General features: G+C 36.7%; 1 long non-coding RNA gene across 1 annotated transcript in view; it reads right to left on the minus strand.

Annotated features, from left to right (window-relative positions):
- LOC129146724 (uncharacterized) overlaps positions 1-22,954 on the minus strand; it is a 155,514-nt gene that overhangs the window by 35,486 nt on the left and 97,074 nt on the right. Inside the window, exon 2 of the long non-coding RNA XR_008553820.1 lies at positions 15,091-15,166. This is a non-coding gene — a long non-coding RNA (uncharacterized LOC129146724). The remainder of the gene's footprint in view (positions 1-15,090; positions 15,167-22,954) is intronic.

Below are 22,954 nucleotides of genomic sequence, written 5' to 3' on the forward strand. Positions count from 1 at the left end.
GCACATGAACTGACTTAAACTATTTCTGCCCATCTCCCCACCCTATGGATCAATTAATGTTCTAATAAGAATATATGCACAGTAAGTGTGCTAGGTGCTACTGCCTAGTCTTACATAATCTTGATCTGAAGTCCATCGTAACTCTTAATAGTATTTGTGCTCTCTTCTGTCAATAAGCCCCACCCCGGTGTCTGATACATGGGCAGCTCTCCCTTATCCTTTCAAATTTCCTTTGAGACCTCTCTCTATCATTAGTTCTCCTTCTCCAAAGCTGTATCTTTGGCCTTCCTTCTTCCTTAAGGCTCTCTCTTTGCCAATCTCTTTAAATCCAGAGGTTTGATTCTGATAATTTAGCAATCCTTAATCCCTAATTCACATTTCTAACTTTCAGAGCTATCAATTTCTCAAACTAAAATCCTTTTTCCCCATCACTCTAGCCCATCACTCTTTCCCCATCACTTCTTTACAACTCCCTCATTTTGATAGTTTCTTTTTTTAAATTAAAAGTGGCTTGGGTTTTTTTGTTTTTAAGATTTATTTATTTATGGATACAAGAAATGGGGTACAGGCCAGAGGTGGGGGTGGTGGTGGTGAGAGGATTCACCAGAGACAGAGTAGGGAACAGAACAGGCAGATCAACTGAAATACACTGCTGAGGGGAGCAGCGGGAGAGTCAGGAGAGGTCTGCTGCACCATGTGGGTAGCTCCCTGGCCAGGGACTGAACTCATGCTGCAGTGGCTGTGGATAGCTTCATAGTGCTGAGTCTAAACCTCTTGCACCACCAGGAAGGCCCTCATTTTGATGGTTATTAATGCCCCAAAGCCATGGGTGTTTCTTCTCTGCCCATGGTCAGTGGATTGCCATCATACTCAGAATGAAATCAAATTCCTTTTCATGGCTTAAAATTCTGTATAATCTCCAACTTCTCTAACTTCGTATCCCTATACCCTTCCCTGGTTCACCATGATTTAGCTATTCTGATCTTGTTTCTGCTTCTCAAACCCATGAAGCTTGTTCTCCTCTGGGAGTTTTTGTGCATTATCTTCTCTCCTCCTGATATTGTAGTTCCTATAGCATTCCGGGATGGCTCCTTGTCATCTGGCTAAAATATCACCATAGATCATCATAGAGATGATCCCAGTAGGTCTGTCCTTTGACACATAACAAGTTTCATGGCTGACATTAATGAGCCAGTAGGATTTTTAAATGAGTAGCTAAACTACAGGCAGACAATGGAGAGAATAGAATCAAAAATCATTTTAGAAGCAAAATCAGGAGACTCTGATGACATTTACATGAGTAATTAGGTAACAGGTATGGTTGTTTCCCAAATTTCTAATATGGGGAATCAGGTATACAGTGTTGTCATTTAGCAGAATAAAAAATACAAGATAAGGAACTGCTTTGGAAAAGAGACTAGTTCAGTTTAGGATATGCTGTAGTTGTGGTATCTGCAGAATAGATGGAAGATTTCCATGAAGCAATTAAAAATATATTTCAGAGCTCATGAAAAAGCATTTGAAACTATATGAGAAGACATGGGTTATGAAGAATAAGAGCAGAAGAGGGGCCCAGACACCACTGGAGAATACCAACAGTAAAGGGAAGAGAAATTCAAGATATATGAGACAGCAAAGTAAGAGGAGAATTATAGAAATCAAGCAGGAGTTTCAAGAACAAGGGAGGGATTAACAGCATCAAACCATTGGTATGTTTTCTAAGATAAGAACTTCAGTGTGCTATTGGGTTGACAATTGTGTAAGTAGACTCCAGTGAGAACAATTTCTGAGAGAAGATGGAGGCGGATGTCAGGTTATATTAAGTTGAAGAGTAGAGGAGTTAATGTAAGGGGAAGACTTCAGATAGGTGTCTAGCTGAGAAGGAGAAAAGAGAAGAAAGCGATGGTTAAAGAGGAACTTAGGATAGAGATTGTATGTTAGGAAGAAAAAATGGCAAATTGAGAAAGTCTTTCAAAGTCTCCCTGGCACTGGCTTATTATTTTCAGTCTTATCTCTCCTCTTCACATCACCCCAAATGCCCCCAAACTGGAACTGTGAGATTGAAGGAAGGTTCTGGAAGGGGAGGAGATAGACAAGAAACCTAACCTCTCTGCTTCATCATTATGCCTCCAGCCAGCTCCAAATACCTGAACTGCAACTGATGAATGATTCAGCTCTTTCTCCAGGTGTGGTGCCATTTGTTTACCCCACCCAGATGAACGTTGCTTGGGAATTAGAAGGTGTATAAGGAAAAGTGCATGTGTCTTGTAAGAGAAAATACTTCACGTGTTTTAAATTCAAAATGATGAAGTTTAGTTCTCTCCAAATCCCTCTATGTTCTAAACAAACATTTATCTACGCATTGGAGGTTCTTATTTATGTTGTAAACCAGTTTTAAGCTTTCGGCTACAAAATTATTTAATGTCCATTAACATGCTTAATTAGAAAAGAAAAAAATGAAAGAAAAACTAGTCTCTACAAAGAATTGAACATTTCTTCTTTCTCTAATGACACCCATGCTTTTCAGAAAAAGTATTGCAATTCCTTTTATAATTCTCTTCCATTTGAGTCTTCTTATCTAAGTCTATTTAGTGAGCTCCCACACAATAGCTACCAGCATAACACCTGAAGTTTACCTGGCTGTGTGACCTTGAGCAAGTCATTTTACTTTTCAGAATGTTAAGTATCCTATCCAATCTATTTTCACTGTAGTTGCATCATGAAATCAAATATCATTTTACCTTTATGTCTTGCCCTACAGCAGGTAAGACATATCGCAGGTCTACTGAAAAAATCCTTTGTGATACATAGGAAGATTTCCATTTCAGTTTCAAAGTCACAACAGAAAGTTGAAACTTGGAGCTTTGGGGAAACTGGCAAGGTCATTCTAAATAAGGGAAAGATCAAATAATGTTACTGCAAACTGCTATTGTAATTCATTCTTCCATAAAGATTACCTCTGTTGTACTAGCAAGTTCAGCAAGACCTTGGGTTATCAGCCAAATAAATGTCACTTCAGTAAGTTATTGCTGCCTGGGGCCAGCTTTAACTTGCATCGTCAACTTTTTTCATGTCTGAAATTCTACTGTAAGTTTTGCATTCATAAACCACGTTCCCCCTTGGCTTTACTGTTTGCCCTCTTATGACTTTCCCCCTCCTCTCAGTTGCTAAAGAGAGCCCCATTGTGTACACCAACACCCGAGAGCTTCACCGAGTGATGTAAAAGAGTCACATTCAAATAATTTTTTAGGTAGAACAGAATGTAAAAGCCCACTGAACATTTCCTTACTAAGTGAAAATTGTTGCCTGCATCGTGGCAGCTCTGGGAATTCAATTCAAAAGAGATGTGCTCAAAAGTATATGAGTTTGGCTCCCATGTATGATCATGAGACAATGGAGGAACACTAAACTTTGTGACAATTCTTCAAATTTGTGGTTCTATGCAAAGTTTCACCAACTTTCCATCACTGAACTGAATTCAAAATGGATCAGAAATGTGGTACTTGTCTAAATGAAAATAAATGTTGTTTCAACAGTCTTTTTTTCCCCTTTAAATTGATGGTTAAGTGTACAACAAAAGGAGAAGACAACAAACAACATATACATACTTGTCTGAAAAAGCCCCAAAAATGCCACCCACATACACACACAGAATACCACACACAGTCGCTTTATGAAGAAAAGTCAGATGCCATATAGGGTAACTATTGAATATTGATGACATTTTTCCTACCCCATACAAATTACTCCTGCTAAAGTGCACCCAGCTTGTTTCTGCCAGTGTTTCCCTCCCTTATGTTGTCAAGTATAGATTAAGGATACGTCCTAGGAGCATTCGTCTTCAGAATATTTCTCTCCATGCTACTTAAACATAACCTCTTATGTACATCCTCTGCGTCATTGGCCTTTGGAAATCAGTAAAGTGTCTTTGCTTAAAGAAAAGTGAGTAGAACAAGCCTCTTCTAGGAAAAATCAACAAGTCTAAGTAGGCAATGAAGGTTGAGAGCATAAAACCCAGAAACCTAATGCAAATTCTCCTTAAAAATATAGCATTCTCCTGTAACATGAGAATGATTGGCATTGCCCTAATACGGCCCCCTCTGAATCTTAAGTGAGTCTAGGGCAACTTTTATAAGTTGCTGGAATTGATGCCTTTAAAAAAATATAATTCCAGTCCTTCATGATAATTAAGAGATAGCTGATTATTCCCACAAGGCAGAACAGGCTGATTTGAGGAATGGATTCTTGTACTTACATAGAACAAGAAATACCTGATCTTTGAGAACTGGTAACTCAGTAGAGAAATAAAACTATGCAGTGAAGTTCTGAGTTCTCCACTTTGCCTCCTTTTATTTGACTCATTCCATCCTACCAACTCCATGCTCAGCACTGAGTCATTAAACGAGCAAATATGTATCAAGCACCTAACATATCCAGATAATGTTCCAGGCACTGGATATGCAGTAATGAAAACAGACAAAAAATCCTATTTATATTCTTCCTCTCTCAGATATATGCACCAAGATATAGCTGAGTTGTCTTCTCTACCCCAGATTTTGCTGATCAGCACTTTCACTGAGGAAGAGGGTCAATTGTATAAGAAAGAAAGTGCTCTTATTTAGTAGAGTAAATAAAAGTCTTCAACAATCATATACTCATTCACCCAACAATTATTGATGAGCATTCCTAGATGCCAGGAAGTAGGCTTCAAACTGGAGACAGCAAGATGAAAACCATATAGTTCTTGGTTTGACAGGGATTATATATTTTTGTAATGTCTTTTATGTGAACTAATTAACAATTGATCATTTTAAAATTGAATTTGAATTTTTGAAGTCTGCTGATAGCTAAGAGTTAGTTGCTTTTCCCTTTTTCCCAGGCCAAGTATTTCTCCTGATGTACTTAAGTATAGACTCTAGGGATGATGGCCATTTCTCAAAAATATGCTACTGCCCAACTTGAAAAGGGTAAGCTAGACTTGGACGTGCATCTGAGTGTTCTCACTCCATTTTCCATAGTCACAACTCCTGCTATGTTTTCAATTAGCTACAGTAACTGAAATTAATATTCCATTACACTTTTTTGATCGTGCTTTAATTTAACCAACAATAATGATCAGGGTACAAAATAGCCCAAATCCTTTGTTTAGACCTTGGTGAATAGAACCATATGCCTGACCTCAACCCTTTGGGGAATGGACATTCAGAAAGTATTTACATGGCCTCTCAATCTTGTTTGCTATTTCCCTGTTGCTTTTTTGGTCTTTGTGGCTTTGTTTACTCTACTCACTACATGTGGGGGGTGAGGCTGGACTCAGGAGTTTTGCTTTACTTCTGGAATTATGGCAGTTAAGAATGTCACCCCATTTGTCATCCATTATGCCTCTCTTCTGTTAAGTATTTATTCTAGAAGTCTTTGGCCAAAGTATACACAAAAATTAACAAATTTTTCTTTTCTTTTTTTCTGATTGAGTGTGTGTGTGTGTGTGTGTGTGTGTGTAAGCAGAATTAATAAATATCTATTTTAGGTTGCTGATATCTAGATATCCCACCTAGAGTAGAAGGTCGAATGTCTATAATCCAGAAACCCAGTGAGAAGCAAGCAGGTCCCTGGCAGTGGTTTCTGTCATCCCTCACCAGGTGAGCATATTAGGGCTTCGAGCTAGACACTCTTGAGAGCAAATCCTGGCTTTACCTTTTAACTGTATGTAACAGAGAAAGTTATTTATTAACATCTCTGAGCCTCAGTCTGCACATCCATACAATGAAAATAATGTTATTGAACTTGCTGACTGGGTTATGAAGATTATAAGTAATGTAGCTCTTGAGCAGAACACAGAAGCTCTATGAAAGTCATGGAATCACTTTTGAATATTACCATAATTCTTCCATTATTCCCCATTCTTTCCCTTGTGCTCATCACCAATCTTCTCTCATTACCCTTTTAACTTTTCTTTTGTTTCTCATTCTTTTTTTTAACTTCCTTACTACTCTTCAGTTCTGAGAGTAGTGTCCAAAGGCATTGCTAGTCCCACCAACAACAGGTAGAGACAAAGGTATTGTATTTCCTTGTTCTCCATGACCAGCCATAGAAGAAATGCCAGAGAGAATGTTGTCTAGGAAATGTTTAGTGTACAAACATGTCCATTGCATTTAATCAATGCAGTATAGCTGAAGTTACCCTACTGTCTGAAAATGCTGAATTCTTTTCTTCAGGAAAAAATCAAGCCTTAGAAATGTAATGTTCCTTCTATCATTTATTCATTTAAATATGTTTAAAAATATACACAGTGGTATGAATCTTCTTCTAAAATTGAAGCTGAGGAAGGTTTGCTTCTTATTTGCCTATTTATCAACTAACTCTATAGATATATGTTGATATGTGAATGACAAACAACCCAAACTTTCCAGTTTGAAGACATTGAAAGAAAAATATATAATTTGGTTTATGAATGTAGACCATATATGCATACCACAGCTTCTTTAGCCATTAAAATGAGTTAGCATCCACTATATGTCAGATTCTGAACTAGAAATTAATGGAAAAACAAGACATGGCCCCTGCTCTTCATTCATTCATTTATTCACTCAGTAAATATTTTTCAAATGCCTACTTTGTGACAGGATTGGGCTAGTGCTACAGATACAGCTTTGAGCAAGATAGACTTGGACCCTGAACTCATGAAACCCATTTCCTAATATGTAAAACATAAATACAAAACATAAATGAAATAAAAAACAAGGTCTACTTTAGACAGTTAAGTAGAGACAGAAGAATAATCTGAGCATTATAATTCAATATTTCATTATCTGCCTATCAATCCATACATTCTTTTCCCTCTCTTTTATCCCCCCAAAATTTAGAGGAAGCAATAAAGCATGCTAAGGGCAGTAAAGGGGCACATAGTACAATGTGGACATAGTTGAATGAACAACCAAAACTATGTGGGATCACAGTATTAAAACAGAAACACAGAAGAGAGCATGTTATATGCTTAGAAAGGTCAAAAAGACCACAGGAAAGGGAAAAGTAATAGGGATGAAAAGTTGATAGGGAGCCATTTAATTCCAGGCCAGGTCCTGGGAAGTGACAGCAACTCCTATCTGGTAATATAGCCCAAGTGTCAGTGTGGCATGCAGATTCTAGATCTGCCTGTATGGTTTCTCACTACCATCACAATGGTCCTTCTTTGGCCTGTTCCTGAGTCTTTGTCCTACTGCTGAAGAAACCCTGAATTGGCATCAAAGGGCCTAAACTCACAATGCAGCTCTGCCACTCAACAGCTGTGCAACTTTGTAGAGGTCACCACATAATTCCATGACTCAGTTACTTCTGCTGTCCAGTGAGTGTATTTGTCAGAGTACAACAATAGACAACAAAATATACTCTAGTTTAACAAAAAGGAGTGTATTACTGAGTATGAAAGCTTTCCAAATTATTGGAAGGAAGAGATGACCAGTTCCTAGGCTGAATTAGATTCTTCATGCATAATCTCTCTCTGAATTTAATCTTGTGACTAATCTAAATCTCATGAGAGTACAAATGGTACAACAGAAATTGCATCCAAAATCACATCGGCAAGCGTATGTGGCAAATGACATTTGTAGTTATATAACCTCTGTATGTCAGGAAGACAAAGCAGGAGGGGTAGAACAGCTGGAGCAAGGCAATCCACACAATTTGTCACAAGGGACAATAATACATTCCTCACACGGTTGTTACAGGATTGGTGTTAGTGAAAAAGTTTTCACTTAGCAAACACTGACTTGCCCTGATACCACTGGTCATGATCCCTTATGTGCAAATAATGAATCCTAAAGATATAGAATCCAGCCAGGATTCCAGTCTTACAACCCCAGATACCTAAACCATTGCCCTGAGACTGAAAGTTGCTCCCTAAAAACCACCCCTCCTGCCTCCAAGGGCCTTGTTGGCCAATAGCCTGGTCCCACCCACAGAAAGAAGTCCCTGCCCCCAGCACTCAACAAATGGTGAGTTCTGGATTCAAGTCTTTAGAGTAATATGAAAATCCAGAAGGGGATTAAATAATCCTGCCTGGAAGGGTTAGGTAAGAATTCATGTTGCATCAACTCAATAGTAAATAGTCCAGTAAGCAGAATAGAATATATCACTCTGGATTTCTTCCTTGACCCATAATGCATTATAAAACTTTCAATACTAAAAGCTGCTGTATGGCATATACATTCTGCTGTATGCATAGTTAGCTGATGATAATATGACCTCAAAACATTAAGCCGGATCAAAAAGATTTCTTGTGACACTAATTCACTGTTTAAATTAATTTTTAATATAATTTTTCCTAGTTATGAAAGTAGTGTATACTTATGAAAGAAAATTTGGAAAATACCTAAAGGCATGAAGAAATTAATAATTACCTTTCATCTCACCATCTAGTATTAATCACTGTTAACTATTTGGAACTCTTTACTTCCAAGTGAATACTAACCAAAAGAAAGTTGGTATAGCTATATTAACGTACAAAGCTGACTTTAAGTTTAAAAAGCATTATTACAAATAAGAAGGATCACTACATAATAATAAAAGCTTCAATTCATGAGGGACATATACAATAATTTTAAACTCTCAGGTATGTGTTATAGCTTCGAAACTATGAATACAAAACTGAGATATCCTCTTAAAGAGAAATCGGTATGTTTGCACTTTTTACCATACTTTTTCTCATAATTGATAGATCAAACAAGGAACAGCAAGGCTATGGGTTAGAATGACACAAATAACAAGCCTGAAGCAGGGGACATATTATAGAACACTGCACTCAAACTACTTGTTGAACACACACAGGTTATTTATAAAAATTAACCAGGTATTATGCCACAGATAAAGTCTAATAAATTTCAAAAGACTCTCTATAGGCCACATCCTAGGGACACAATGTAATAAACATAACTTTTCAAAATGAACAGAGGAAAAAATCTTTCACTGGATATTTTAAAACAGATTTCAAATAATTCATGACAAAAAAAAGAAATCATAATGAAAATTGGGTTATTACATAATATTTAAAAAGAAATACATGAAAAATCAACACATCAAAACTTGAGGGGTGCAACTAAAGCATTTCCTAAAAGAAAACTTATAGATTTAAATGTTTATTCGTAGTTTGCTATTTATTCATGCTAAATGGTGAGACGTTGAAAATATTCCTTTGAAATATGTTCACATCTCTATTATACATCACATGATTATAATAGGAAAAAGGCTGAAAATTTGAGTACAGCATATATGTGTGTGTCTGTACACACACATACACACTTACACATACACACACATAAGTTGTCTTCAAGCCATAATGGGTTCACTGAAAATATTAATAACATTGAAAATTTTCTTGCTAAATTTAAAAAAAGAGGTAAGTAATAAATATACAATATCAAAAAGAGTGCATACCTACAAATACTAAATTTAATTAATACTATAAATAATTCTATGTAAATACGTTAAAAGACTTGGATGAAATAGATAAATCCGACAAATGTATAATTTAGCAAGAATGAATGGAGAGTTAAAAATCTGAAAATAAAGCAAAATCTAAATAGGTCTATAAAAGTATGTTTTATTCTAAAAAGTTAAGATTGGTTTTATAGTAGGCTATATTATATTACAGATAATGATTATATATCCATATTAATAGGTAAAAGAAGACAAATAATCTCCACAGATGTAGAAAAAGCATCTGAATAGATATGGAAATAAAACATTTGAAATAAATGCAACATGTTTTCGTTATTTAAAAAGAAATTAAAAACCCTTAAAATTAGGAATAAACAGACCTTTCTTAACCTAGTAGAGAGTAATCACAAGTACTTACTGCAATGTTATGCTTAATAGTGAAATGCTGAAAATATTACTTTGAGAGAAAAAGAAAAATACCACATGGTCTCACTTTTAGGAGGAATGTAGAGGATCCAAATAAGGGATCAGGAAAATAATTAAATAAATAAATAGAGAGATAGTAATTATAATAAAGTAAATATCAAAATTAACAGGCAACTATAAACGAGAGACATTCTACTGGGGGCAAAAGGGGAGTAGGATCAAAACAGGGGTGGAAGAGTACAAGGGACTAGGGTCTTGGTACATGGGTGAATTGGTGGTGGGAATTTCATGGGTACTGTAACCGAGATGAGAAAGCATACATTGTATAAAAATGAAGAATGATGTAAAAAATATATAAAATTAAAGAATAAATAAAGGGCAGTACTGATTAAAACAAAGAAAATATTACTTTGAAATATGTTCACATCTCTATTATCCATCATATTATGAATTGCAATGGTCTCGCCTATCCCAGGTCTCCTCACCCTGACTCCCAGTGCTCAGTACAGTTCCCAGCAGCCAGAGGCATTGCCATTCATGTTTGTTGAATGAAGGATGAAGAAGTGAATAAAGCAGAGTTCCTTAGTGTGAAAATGCAGGTTGTACAAAGGTCACCAGGTAAGTTCTGATTCCCCAGCTGTATCCATTTAGCCCTCAAGGAATCTTTGAATGGAATTTGAGTACTGGGAATGCGTTGCCCTGTGATATTTAAGACATTCCAGATGGTGCTTGTACCTTCCCAACTTTACTTTGTAAACATCATATCCCTAACTTGTTTTCGTTGATGTAAACTTTCTGAGAATCAGTTCTTTCCCTTGTAAATGGAAATAAAACTAATGGTATGTTTGCCTCACAGGGTTGTTGTAAGAATTAAATGTCCATGAACTAGTTCAGTGTTTGTCATCTAGCAAATATGTATGTTGGCTCTTGTTGCATGGTTATAATATAGATAAGATTACAAGGGTTATTTAAGATTTCCATGGTATCTGGTACAATGCTTTGCACATAAAAATAACTTCTAAAAAATGAATGAAGGACTGATCTGTGATGCTGAACTATACTGTTGATCTTTATATGACTCATCATTCAGCAAAAATGAATTGCATGCCTGCTGCATGTCAGATGCCATATTAAGCATTTCTGAAAATACAAGAGATGATTAATGATTAAGAAATGACTTTAAGGAGCTCACAGCATATCTGAAAACATAAGACTACATGAATTTAATTTGAAAAATCTATATTGGTAGCTCTCTATTTTATTTTTAATATTTCTTTTTTTTTAAAGATATTTATTTATTTATACAAGCACTGGGTACAGTCAAAAGCACAGGAGGGTGAGAGAATTCACCAGAGCCAGAGCGGGGAACAAAACAGGCAGACTGACAGAAATACACTGCCTAGGGGAGCAGCGGGCGGCAGGAGAGGTCTGCGCGCCATGTGGGACCCTCGCAGGTGTCCGGGAACCAAACCAGCACTACAGAGGCTGCGGGCAGCTTCACAGCCCAGCGCTCAACCGCTGTGCCACCAGGGGAGGCCCAGGTAGCTCTCTATTTTTAAGCCTACTTCCCACAAGGTACATTGATCCTTGTCAAAAGAGTAGGTATGGGGAAAAATCAAGCTATATCAGAGCAGAGATGCTGTCATAAAGACTCCAGTCCAACATAAAGTTGAACTAACTTGCCTGAGATAATTAGTCTTAAAGGACAAGCAAAAGAATCAAGGACATGAAATTCAAAATGAACAGTGAACTGAGAGATGTCTCAGGAAGTTACTGGCAACTGAAGGTCCCACCTCAAGACTGGGCCATGGACATGAGAAAGAGTATGTAGGGTCCCAGTTAAAAGTTTCCAATAATACACATGTGCCATGCACCAAATTCGAAGCCAATATGTAGAACAAATTTGGGAGAAGAAATAATATGAGGGAGAGAATAAGAAGAATCTTTCATTAACAGAAATATCAGGAAGGAGGAGGGGGTCTAAACCCCAAACCCCAGAAAAAAGTTTCTAGCACTACATGTTCAGAAAGACTGAGGAAATTGGTGTAATCATGGCATATTGTTTATTGGTTAAATAAAAATATTAATACCTTACAAGATATAGTAGATTTTTGCCATGTTTTCTAGTTGCTCAGAGCCTTTTGAGAGCCCCTGTAATATATGAAAAACTCCCTGCATTATGAATTTTAATTTCTCAAAATATAAACAAGTCTTCCCAACTCCTTAGCTGCTAAGAGGTATGCCTGAGATCTAGTATTCACTAATCAAATGCAGCCATATGAGACCTGCATTCAAAAACAAACAATATGAATAAGGTTTGTGAAATTCTCCTTCTGGAGAACATGTGAAAAAATGTGTCCAAGTCTTAGAGGGCAGAAGGGATGCAGCTCCAAATGTCTAGACTCTTTAGTCATTGATTACAGCTGCCCAGTCAATGGTTAAATAGCCATGGATCTGAGGCACTGGATGTAAGACCCTTGTGGTCTAGTTGACCATGGTTCCCATCTGTGTGTAACATTCAAGCCAAAGTCTCTAACCAATGAGCATACTGGAAAACTATTCTGCTTAAACCAGCCTGACTAGATTCTTGAAACCAACAATTCTGACAGATATGATGGATTAAACTTATATCTGAGAAAGGTTCAACCCTGAGGAGGGATCAAGAGTGCTATGATTTAGAACTGACATGGATACCCAAGGCCACTCCCTGGGTCTCTAAATGCCAGATCTCATTGATGGTAAAGGAGCCAGGGCCTACAGCTATGATATCCAATGTGCCTGATCACCAAATCCTGCTTCTGCAAACTATGGCTTAACTCAGAAGTCTATAAATTGTCTATTATTTCCCTCTCTCGAGAAAGCTTAAGAATCAAACTGCCCTGCGGTCTGCTGGATGGAAGATCCAGGAATAGAGAAGAAAATGAGGAGATGGAGAAATGAAGCCAAGCGTTACTGCCTCTAGCCTACCTTTCAGAACCATCTCCATTCCTCCCTCTCTGAACTTTATTGATATTCTAAGAGTTCTCCCCATGACCAGGTATTCCCAGGAAAAGCCAAAAACCCAAGGAAGGGAAAGAGGAAGCAGCAACTTTTTCATTCATTACTAGAGAACTGTCCTTACTGCTTTTAAGAATGAGTATATTGTTTTCTGTTATTTTTATGGCTGCTGCGAACTCTCAAAACATATTTGATGTAAGAAACTTCATTTCTTCATCTTGAAGAAATATCTAAGAAGAAATATTCTTGAAGAAATATCTAAGGCCTAATGGCTCATATTTTCTGTGATAAGGAAGCTAGACTTCTCTTCCTGGAGTAATCTCTGAGCAAAGCCCCAGGGTATAAAGCTGAGGAAGCTCTTGCATCTGCCTTCTGGGAACTGAGTTGAATTGGAGACATACAAATGTATCACAATGGAGGAAAGTATAATAGACATATAGACAAAGTGTTAAAGAAATAAGGCTTGCCTTCTTCATGGATGGGGAGAGGGAAGGATTTCAATGGCTTTACAGAAAGAAGAAAATTTTGGTCTTTCTGATTAAACTTTCATCAAAAAAACAAAGACACCCCACCAAGAGAAAACAACTTAAACATAGGCATGAAAATACAGAACTACAAGTTGTATTCATGAAATACTGAATGCTCTCAGGAGTAGAATATAATCATGTAATAGAGACATAGGGTGGTAGGAGGAAAAACTCAGAAAGGAGCCAGATATTACAGATTTTGATTGAAAGAATATGTTATACAGTCACTAAAAGGTTGAAATAGAGTAGAAATAAAATAAAGCAGAAATCCAGAAACTTATTTCCCATATTCCATCAACTGAGCTCTTCAAAAATTTGACAGAATTCCTAATTTTGTTTGATAAAATATAATTTTTAAAAGTTGTGATTCTCTGATGAAATTTAATAAAGGTATCATAATTCAATTTAAAATCAGCATAATAATAGTGAGGAATTCAGAAGAGATCAAAGTGCTATGAATAATGAAGAAAAAGATTATAAAAGAGAAATATTCCAGCTTGGAACACTGAATTTGTGCCCTGGACACTGAAAATACCTAAATATTCAGGATACTCCAATTTCCTCTAGACTGGTTCACACACTTCTAGTTCCTTCCCTATCTCACCCTAAGCCCTCTTTGCCTCCCAGAAAGTGGGAAATGTCCCTTCTAAAGAGATCAAATGAAACAAGGAGAGAAACTATATATTTTAGTCTGAATCCCCCATCAGCTCAGAAAGTAGGTAGAATTGACCTAATTTAGCACCATATACCTCACCTTTCAGCTGGTACCTTTGTGTCCCATTGGCTGATGCTAGCAATTCAGCCCCACGATCTCCCACTCAGCTCTCCCAGGCTTCTTAGAACTCAGATTCCCAAGACAAAGCACAATTGAGGCCCAGTTAGTGCTCAAGTTTACTGAGAATTAAACCATAGGCAGATACCATCAAAACACATTTCACTTGTGACCTTTCACAGCCAATGAATTGGAAGGATTTTCCTTTGCCGGGATTGAATTTAAAACGACTTCCCAGGAGCGAAAGGTCAATCCATGGAATCATGATATCCAGTTAAACACAGCTAAATAGAACGTTTTAGCATGACAATAAATGGAGTTATATTTAACTGATTTGGGAAACTGGCTGGCTGAGGGAAAGTTGGTATACAGAGATTCTTCATCTACTACCTCTCTTCCCCCAGATGGCAATAGTAGTGGATAGTGCAGAAAAGAACAAAGGTGAAGAATTTTACTAAATCTGTCAAGTGAGACTGTTTTTGCTTTCCCAACATTTACCATGTCCTGAGTAGGACGTGTTGGTTGAATTGCATAAAGGCTATATTGTCTTCTTGACACACACATGAAATTCCTATTAGCATGACTGGAGCAAGAAAGGTTCCAAAGGGGGAACATACCCTCAAATAACTTTCTAGGCAGCTTTGATTTCTAGATATGTGTGATGTGAAAGCACATTAGCCAAACTGGCTTTGATAACAAATGAATTCTTTTTAACAAGAAAAGACTGAAGGGAAAAAATAGTTGGCACCTCTCTGTCCTTAACTTGAAATACCCCATGCCATTTTGAAATAGCCTCATATTTTGCTGTTGTTAACTAACAGATGGTTTTGTTAGCTGATGACTGTTTCTCTAAATAACTCCCAACAATAAAAGGCAGTGACACATGAGAGCAAAATGGGAACCATAAGTGGTAGCCTTTTACCTCCAGAATCTTACCTTGTCGTCCATCCTGAAACTTGATGTGTGTAATTGCAGCCAGTGGGAAGGTGTGGAGTGTTATAGCATCACAGACCTGCCAATAGTTAGAAGAGATTATAGGTATGTTGTTTTCTTAAAAGAGAAAAAATATATTTAATTGAAACCAATTTAGAAGTCAGGATCCCTGTGAGTTTAGAGTGAGAATGTTTTCAATGAAATACTATTTCATCCTGACTATGCTAGACCCATACATTTCTCTCCCAGGCTGTGTGTAATTTGATAGAGAATCCACTGTTTGTACTTGTCCCTCAAGACCTGTCTATTACACAATGAACTGGTACTCTGGGTAAATATAATCCATAGTGATTTAGCACAAACCATCAGCCTCAGCCTTGTGGATGCCATCTAACCTTCAATTTCACTTATCGTGAGTGATAACTCTGATTATAAGCTCTTTTTCATATAAAGTTACTCTTTCCGTTCCATTTTATGTTTTTAAAAATCTTGCCTGATTTGGTTATCCATAATTATTTTACTTTTTATTCTGCCTTTGGAAAATACAAAATGAGCATGAGCCTACTTGCTTGGGCACATTATTGGCTACTTTCAAAATTTCTAACTTAAGAAAAGGTATGGCCAGGGAGCATCACCAAACTTATAGAACTGATATTCGGTTCTATAAGTTCAAGTTCTTGGCTTCTAAAGTTCTTGGCTTCTAAATTGGCTCAGACTTGAGTTTACCATCAACCTGGGATTGCCTTGATGCCATATAAATAAGAATGTAGCCTTTACACAATTCAATGTCCTGCATGGAAGATAGTAATTTTTACAGTAATCTTCTTATCCCTCAACTTTATTTTATTTTTTTCACCTCATTTATTGCTGACTTCCCATAGCTTTAATATTTTCAGTTAGCCTCTCAGTGTGGCACACTAATCTATTATGCTTAGAGTTCAAAGTCAGCTTCATTCCTTGCATTCTCATTTACTCTCTCACATTTGGATCAAAAAAAATCATAATGATCTTAGCTGCCCACCATCCCACTTTCTTCATAGATGGTCTCTCATCCAGGATTGTGATCACCCATTATCACTCAACTCCACTCTGCTCTATTTCCCCTGAGGAACATAAGTTTCCCCAAAAGTCCATGGTTCTAAGAGGACTACATAGATTACCTGAGGAACATAAGTTTCTATTTCCCCTGAGGAACATAAGTTTCCCCAAAAGTCCATGGTTCTAAGAGGACTACATAGATTACCTGAGATATTGCCACCAAAGTTAACAAGATTGTTATTGCAATTATCCCATCATTGATATGAGATAATGATCAACTGAATTATGGTAGTAGCATTAGAGAGGAAAAAAGACAGGAACATCCAAATGATATTTTGACAAAACTTGACAACTACTTGGCAAAGGGGAATAAATAAGAAAGATCAAAATCACTTAGAAAAGGTGTTGGCAGGGCCTCCCCGGTGACGCAGTAGGTTGAGCACAGCACTGCTGTCCACAGCCTCTGCAGCATCGGTTTGATTCCTGGCCGTCCAGGGAGAAACCCACATAATATGGCAGACCTCTCCTGCCTCGCCCCCTGCTCCCCTCAGCAGTGTACTTTGGTCCTTCTGCCTGTTCTGCTCCCCGCTCTGTCTCTGGTGAATTCTCTTACACTCCCATGCCTCTGACTGTACCCCAGCTCTTGTATAAATAAATAAATCTTTAAAAATAAATAAATAAATCTTTAAAAAAAAAAAGAAAAGGTGTTGCATGTTGGATATGATAGAAGAATAGGGAAATAAAGAGTTCAAGATTGTAAAATCAAGTAAGCCACGGTAGGCATGTCTTGCTTTGATCATACTATTTACCATACTATTTATCAAAGTTCTTATTTCAAATTTCAGTATAAATATGTAAGACTAAGATATCCTTCATTTTAATAAATTGTCAAATTTTATGTAAGGAAACCTTTATAAAATCATGGAATTTTGAATGCTATTTATAAATGGTGATAACAATATCTACCCAATACAGTGGTGAAATAGAATATACTTTGTTTATAAACTACCGAATACAGTGTCTGATAAACTTAACTCCATAAGTGGTGGCTGCTGTTATATCTATGATTTAGGATCACTTACTACACATGATCCAAACTGAGGAAATTTTATTTTTTTTTATTTGCCTTTATCTTTATTCACCTGCTTGCTTGAGCAACTTGTTTGACAGTTGTTCCTCCAGCTCCTCAATCCCAAGAAATTCTAGGTAATCACATAAATAACGTTTCATCCCCTGGGTTTCTTGCGCTTCTATTCGAGATTGTAGCCTATTTTCTTTTTTTTTTAAATAATAAATTTTATTTTTATATTCCCCATACAATTGCAACCCCCCCATTCTGACCGCAATCCCTCCCCTCCCGCCCCCCACCCCCAAAAAGTGTCTCTGGTTCATAGTTTTTTGTTGATTTTGATTTTCACTTTCTTATAGTTATTCATTTTCCTGGTCCCTTATTTAAGTTTTCTAGATTCCTGCTATGAGTGAGACCATCCGGTATTTTTCTTTTTCTTTCTGGCTTATTTTGCTGAGCATGATCCCTTCCAGCGCCATCCATGTTGCTGCAATTTGCATGTGTTTATCTTTTTTGAATGCTGAGTAATATTCCATGGTGTATATGTACCACACCTTCTTGATCCAGTCATCTATTTTTGGGCATTTGGGCTGTTTCCAAAGCTTAGCTATTGTAAATAGTGCTGCTATAAACATAGGGGTGCAGGTGTTCTTTGGAATTGATGTTTCTGTGTCCTTTGGGTAAATACCTAGGAGTGGAATTGCTGGATCATATGGAAGCTCTATGTTTAGTAGGTCCAGAAATCTCCACACAGCTCTCCATAGCGGTTGGACCACAAACTGAGGAAATTTTAAAACAAAATACTGAACCAACAGCAAAGTCTCGAAGAATGCAGAGGACATCCAACCTAGACTGTAATCTCATGGAATCACTGCTATTATTTATTATTTACCTAGCACTGTAGCCCAGCAAAATTTTAGGTCAGTCATTATCATTAGCCAAATACAGGAAATGAGAATAGCACTTCACAGATGGGGAAAAAACAGAGACCTTGCTATTAGGAGTCATATAGCTCAACTTAAACAAGTTCAAACACTTGATGGTCTAAAGCCATTGTCTGTGAACAAATCTCCATACCAAGACATCAAAGAAAACAACCCAAAGTATCTCAAGTCTTCTCCCTTAGAAAGACAGAAGTTGAGTAATTGTTTGTATATACAGGATATGGAACCTCAGATAACCTTGCAGGTAAGGCAGTAACTTTATGCAGGCCTTGCCCTCAAAGAAGTCTTTAATGTACTCTTTCTGAAAACAATGAATCATGAATGTCATTTTCACATTAAAATAGATAATTCTCAGAGTAATTGTACATATAAATACATAAACACATAGAAAAACAAAATGTACTTAAAAAAAAATCCAGCCTGTTTTATAAATAAAAAGACCCACTTTTCCCCACACCCATTGTGACTAAAATATTCTCTAAAAGAACTGATCATGTCATCATGCAAATAATTTTCAGAATCACTTATCTTAGTTACAGTACAAGCTACTGGCCACCCACATACCCACCCATAAGGATGCTCTTATCAGCTAGGATTATTTGGCTGGAGGTGGAGAAATGGACTCTGGTTAACTTAAATGAAATAAGAAAAAGAAGAGATAATAAAACAAATTTCAGAATCTATTGAAAAAAAGTGAACAATCATATATTTGGAAGGATTTGATAAAAGATGTTTGAGGAAATTAGGATATAGGCATTAACAGATTATCCCTTCAGGGTATAAGCATTAGAATCCCTTCAGTGCTTTTTTCCAATGTTCACTACAGATTAAACTTCTGGGATAGGATTACTCAGACATGTGTCCAAGGAAGGTAGGGAGAATGCATTTGACTATCCACCAAAATAACATGAAAGGAGGGAAATAAAGTCCCCAGAAGGAAAACTGCAGTGTTACTAATACAGAAAAGGAGAAAGAATTGATATGCAGGTCAAAACCACAGAACTCACCATAACCCATCTCACATAATACTAGTTCTCTAGAAATAAGTATTAATTTATGAAACCTATTTCTGCAATATTGTTCATATCCCCAATTCTACATGAAAACATATATTATCCAAAAAATAATTCAGAACAAATATGATATTATCTTATACTCTTAAAAATACCTTCCCAACCTATAACTAAAAGTACTCCACCAATTAGTGACATCACCAAGATCATGATATAGGCAGTTCCTTGCTTTACTCCCAAGAAGTTAACATGGATGACACTACAGGAGGCTCATGGTGAGAATGAAGCATTTAGATCTCAGAGGCCAACACAGATTATACCAGAGAGGACACAGAGGATATTCAGACAGGGGACTGATGGAAAGAAACAGTGAGGTGGCAATCCAGAGTAGAGGACACAGACAGTGGATTGCTGGTCCAGTCAGAAACCCTGGGTGGAGAGAGAAAAAATAGTGTGGACACATACATCCTCAATCCCAGTGAAGCTCATCTGGAAGAAATGGGTTTTCTACACAGGCCAGACCAAAATAAAAGGGACAACAGAGAAGATGCTATAGAGGGTATCTTGTGAAGTGCCCTGACAGTAGACATACTGCCTAATCTCAGATCTGGAACTCCAAAGAGGAGAGATATCAATATGAAAATAGGCCCCCAGCAAATTCATTCACAACAGTACCTGGACCTCTATGTCCCTTTCCCCTGATGACACAGCAAATAAAAATATAGATCTCAGCACTTATGGAAATTAGCAGAGCCCCCCCCCCCCAAAAAAAAAATGAAATGAAATCACAAAAAGCCATAGCACCATCTACTGGAAAAGCAAAAATAATTTATCTAACTTGTTGATCCAGGTATTTTTTAAAGTATCAAAAAGGACAGATAAAAACATATAATGTATGGCAACTTGAGACCTCATGGCTATATGACATAATGAGAGACTAACTCTCCAGAACTGAACCATAAAAACATAAAATATTGTATCTTCCTATCAGATAAAGAATTCAAAGTGATAGAAAATTCAAGGCAAGTCAGAGTGATACTTGAGAACTCAGAAAACATAATCAAAATTCAAAAAATGAAGAGCTAGAAATAATATTAGTAAGTAGAAAGTGAAATTTTAAATAAGAAAATAACAGATTCAGGATGCAAAGAACTCAATAAATATCAAAAGTGCTAAAGAAAATTATCAAAGCATAATAGACCAAATAGACAATCAACTGACCTCAAAGAGATGCACAACTGATTCAGGTGGAAGATGGGAGAACTAAGATACAAAAAGAAAATGAAGTAGAACTACCTGATTTAATTAGGAAAAACAACATAAGGAAAATGAATATCCAGAAGAGGGAGAGAATAGAGCAAGAAGATTATTTCTAAATAATAGAGGAAATTTTTCCAAACTAAGGGAAGAAACTAAATACACAAGTACAGGAAGCTAAAACAACATCTCATTATCTAAATACAATAAGACCTACACTAAGGAATATAGTAGTAAAACTATCAAAAGTTCAGGACAAAGAAAGAATATTGAAGACAGCTAGGGAATAAAAGCAAGTAATATATAAAGGTACTCTCATCAGACTTTCAGCAGACTTTTCAGCAGAAACTTTACAAGCCAGGAAAGAATAGCATGACATATTTAAAATACTCAAAGATAAAATGTTCCAGTCAAGAGCACTATATCATGTGAGATTTACTATCAGATTTGAGAAAAAAAAAGGTCCTGCCAAACAAAAGCTGAATGAGTTTGCCAACACTGGATTTCCCCTACAAGAAATATTGATAGGAACTCTCCTAAGTTGAAAAAAGAAAGTTCACTCCAAAAATGAATGAAATAAATGGATAGACAGAACTAGAAAACTAAAGACAATGTGGCAGAAGCAAGGTTCTTTTTATTTTTAAAGATTTATTTATTTATACAAGAACTAGGGTACAGGCCAGATGTGTGGGAGGGTGAGAGGATTCACTAAAGACAGAGCAGGGAACAGAACAGGCGGATTGACTGAAATACACTGCTGAGGGGAGCAGAGGGTGAGACAGGAGAGGTCTGCCGAGCCATGTGGGTTGCTCCATGGCTGACAATGATTGAAACGGCACTGCAGAGGCTGCAGACAGCTTCACAGTGCTGCACTCAACTGCCTGTGCCACCAGGGAGGCCCAGAAGGTTCTTATATCAATAATCATCCTTAATGTAAGTAGAATGAACCCACTGATCAAAAGGCACAGAGTAGCCAGATAAATCAAAAAGCAAAAGGTAACTACATGCTGCTTTAAAAAGGATGCATTTATGCTATGAAGACAAACATAGACTTAAAATCAAGGGATGGAAACTGGAACTCCAAATCAATGTAAATTTTTAAAAGGCAAGATTTACTATACTTATATCAAATAAAACAGACTTCTAGATAATAAACACAGAAAGAGATAAAGATGAACATTATATATAATAATCAATAAAACAAGAAGATATACCAACTATCACTATATATGCATCCAACATAGCAATACAAAAGTATGTAAAGCAAATATTGACAGACCTAAAGGAAGACATTAATATTGAACAGGTATTACAATGCAATACAATACAGTATTAGTAGAATATAATACAATACAGTAATAGAAGAGTAATATGAACACTTAATTATATGGCAACAATTTGCACAACCTAAAAGAAAGGCATAATTCTTAGACACATGTAAAGTTCTTAGACTAAATCAGGAAGAAATGAAAAACCTGATCATTAGTAACAAAATTGAAAGATTAATCAAAAGTCTCCCAAAATACAAAAGCCCACAAGCAAATGACATCACAGTGAACTCCACCAAGCCTTCAAAGACTTCACATCAATCCTTCTCAAACTGTTCACAAAAACTGAAGAGAAGGGAAAACTTCCAAACATAAACAATGAATAACCAAGATCATTATGATTCTGAAAACAGACAAGGCCATCACAAAAAATATATGTATATGTATATATGTGTGTGTGTGTGTGTGTGTATGCCAATATCTCTGATAAACATAAGTGCAGAAATCCTCAACAAAATATGGGCAAACCAAATTCAACAATACATTAAAAGAATCATACACCATAATTACTTGGAATTTATTCAGGGTGCAAAGATGGTTCAATATATGCAAATCAGTCAATATGATCCACCACTGAACAAAAGGAAAGACAAAACATATAATAATCTTGATAAAGAAAAAGCAACATTTAATATCCTTTTATTATAAAAACTCTCACCAAATTGGTACAGAAGAAACGTAACTCAACACAATAAAGACCATATATCACAAACCCACAGTCAACATTATACTGTAAATATTGTTGGGAGTTTTACCAGGATATAGAACTGTATCTAAATTGGAAAGGAAGGGCCTCCCTGGTGGTGCAAGGGGTTAAGCACAGCATTATGAAGCAAACCACAGCCCCTGTAGCACAAGTTCGATCCCCGACCAGCCAGGTTGAAATCCACATGGTGCAGCAGACCCCTCCTGTCTCGCCTGCTGCTCCCCTCAGCAGTGTATTTCAGTCAGTCTTCCTGTTCTGTTCCCCATTCTGTCTCTGGTGAATACTCTCACCCCCCACACCTCTGGCCTATACCCCAGCTCTTGTATGCAAAAATAAACCATTAAAATAAATAAATAGATAAATAAATAAACTGGAAAGGAAGAATTGAAACTATCACTATTTGTACGTGGCATGATAACACAGATAGAAAATACCAAAGAATCCAATAGAAAGTTATTAGAAATAGTAAAGCAATACAGTAAAGTGGCAAGCTATGTAATTAATATACAAAA

Source organism: Talpa occidentalis, unplaced genomic scaffold, assembly GCF_014898055.3.
Source record: "Talpa occidentalis isolate TD23 unplaced genomic scaffold, MPIMG_talOcc4v2.1 talOcc4.4, whole genome shotgun sequence".
Classification (NCBI taxonomy): Eukaryota; Metazoa; Chordata; class Mammalia; order Eulipotyphla; family Talpidae; genus Talpa; species Talpa occidentalis.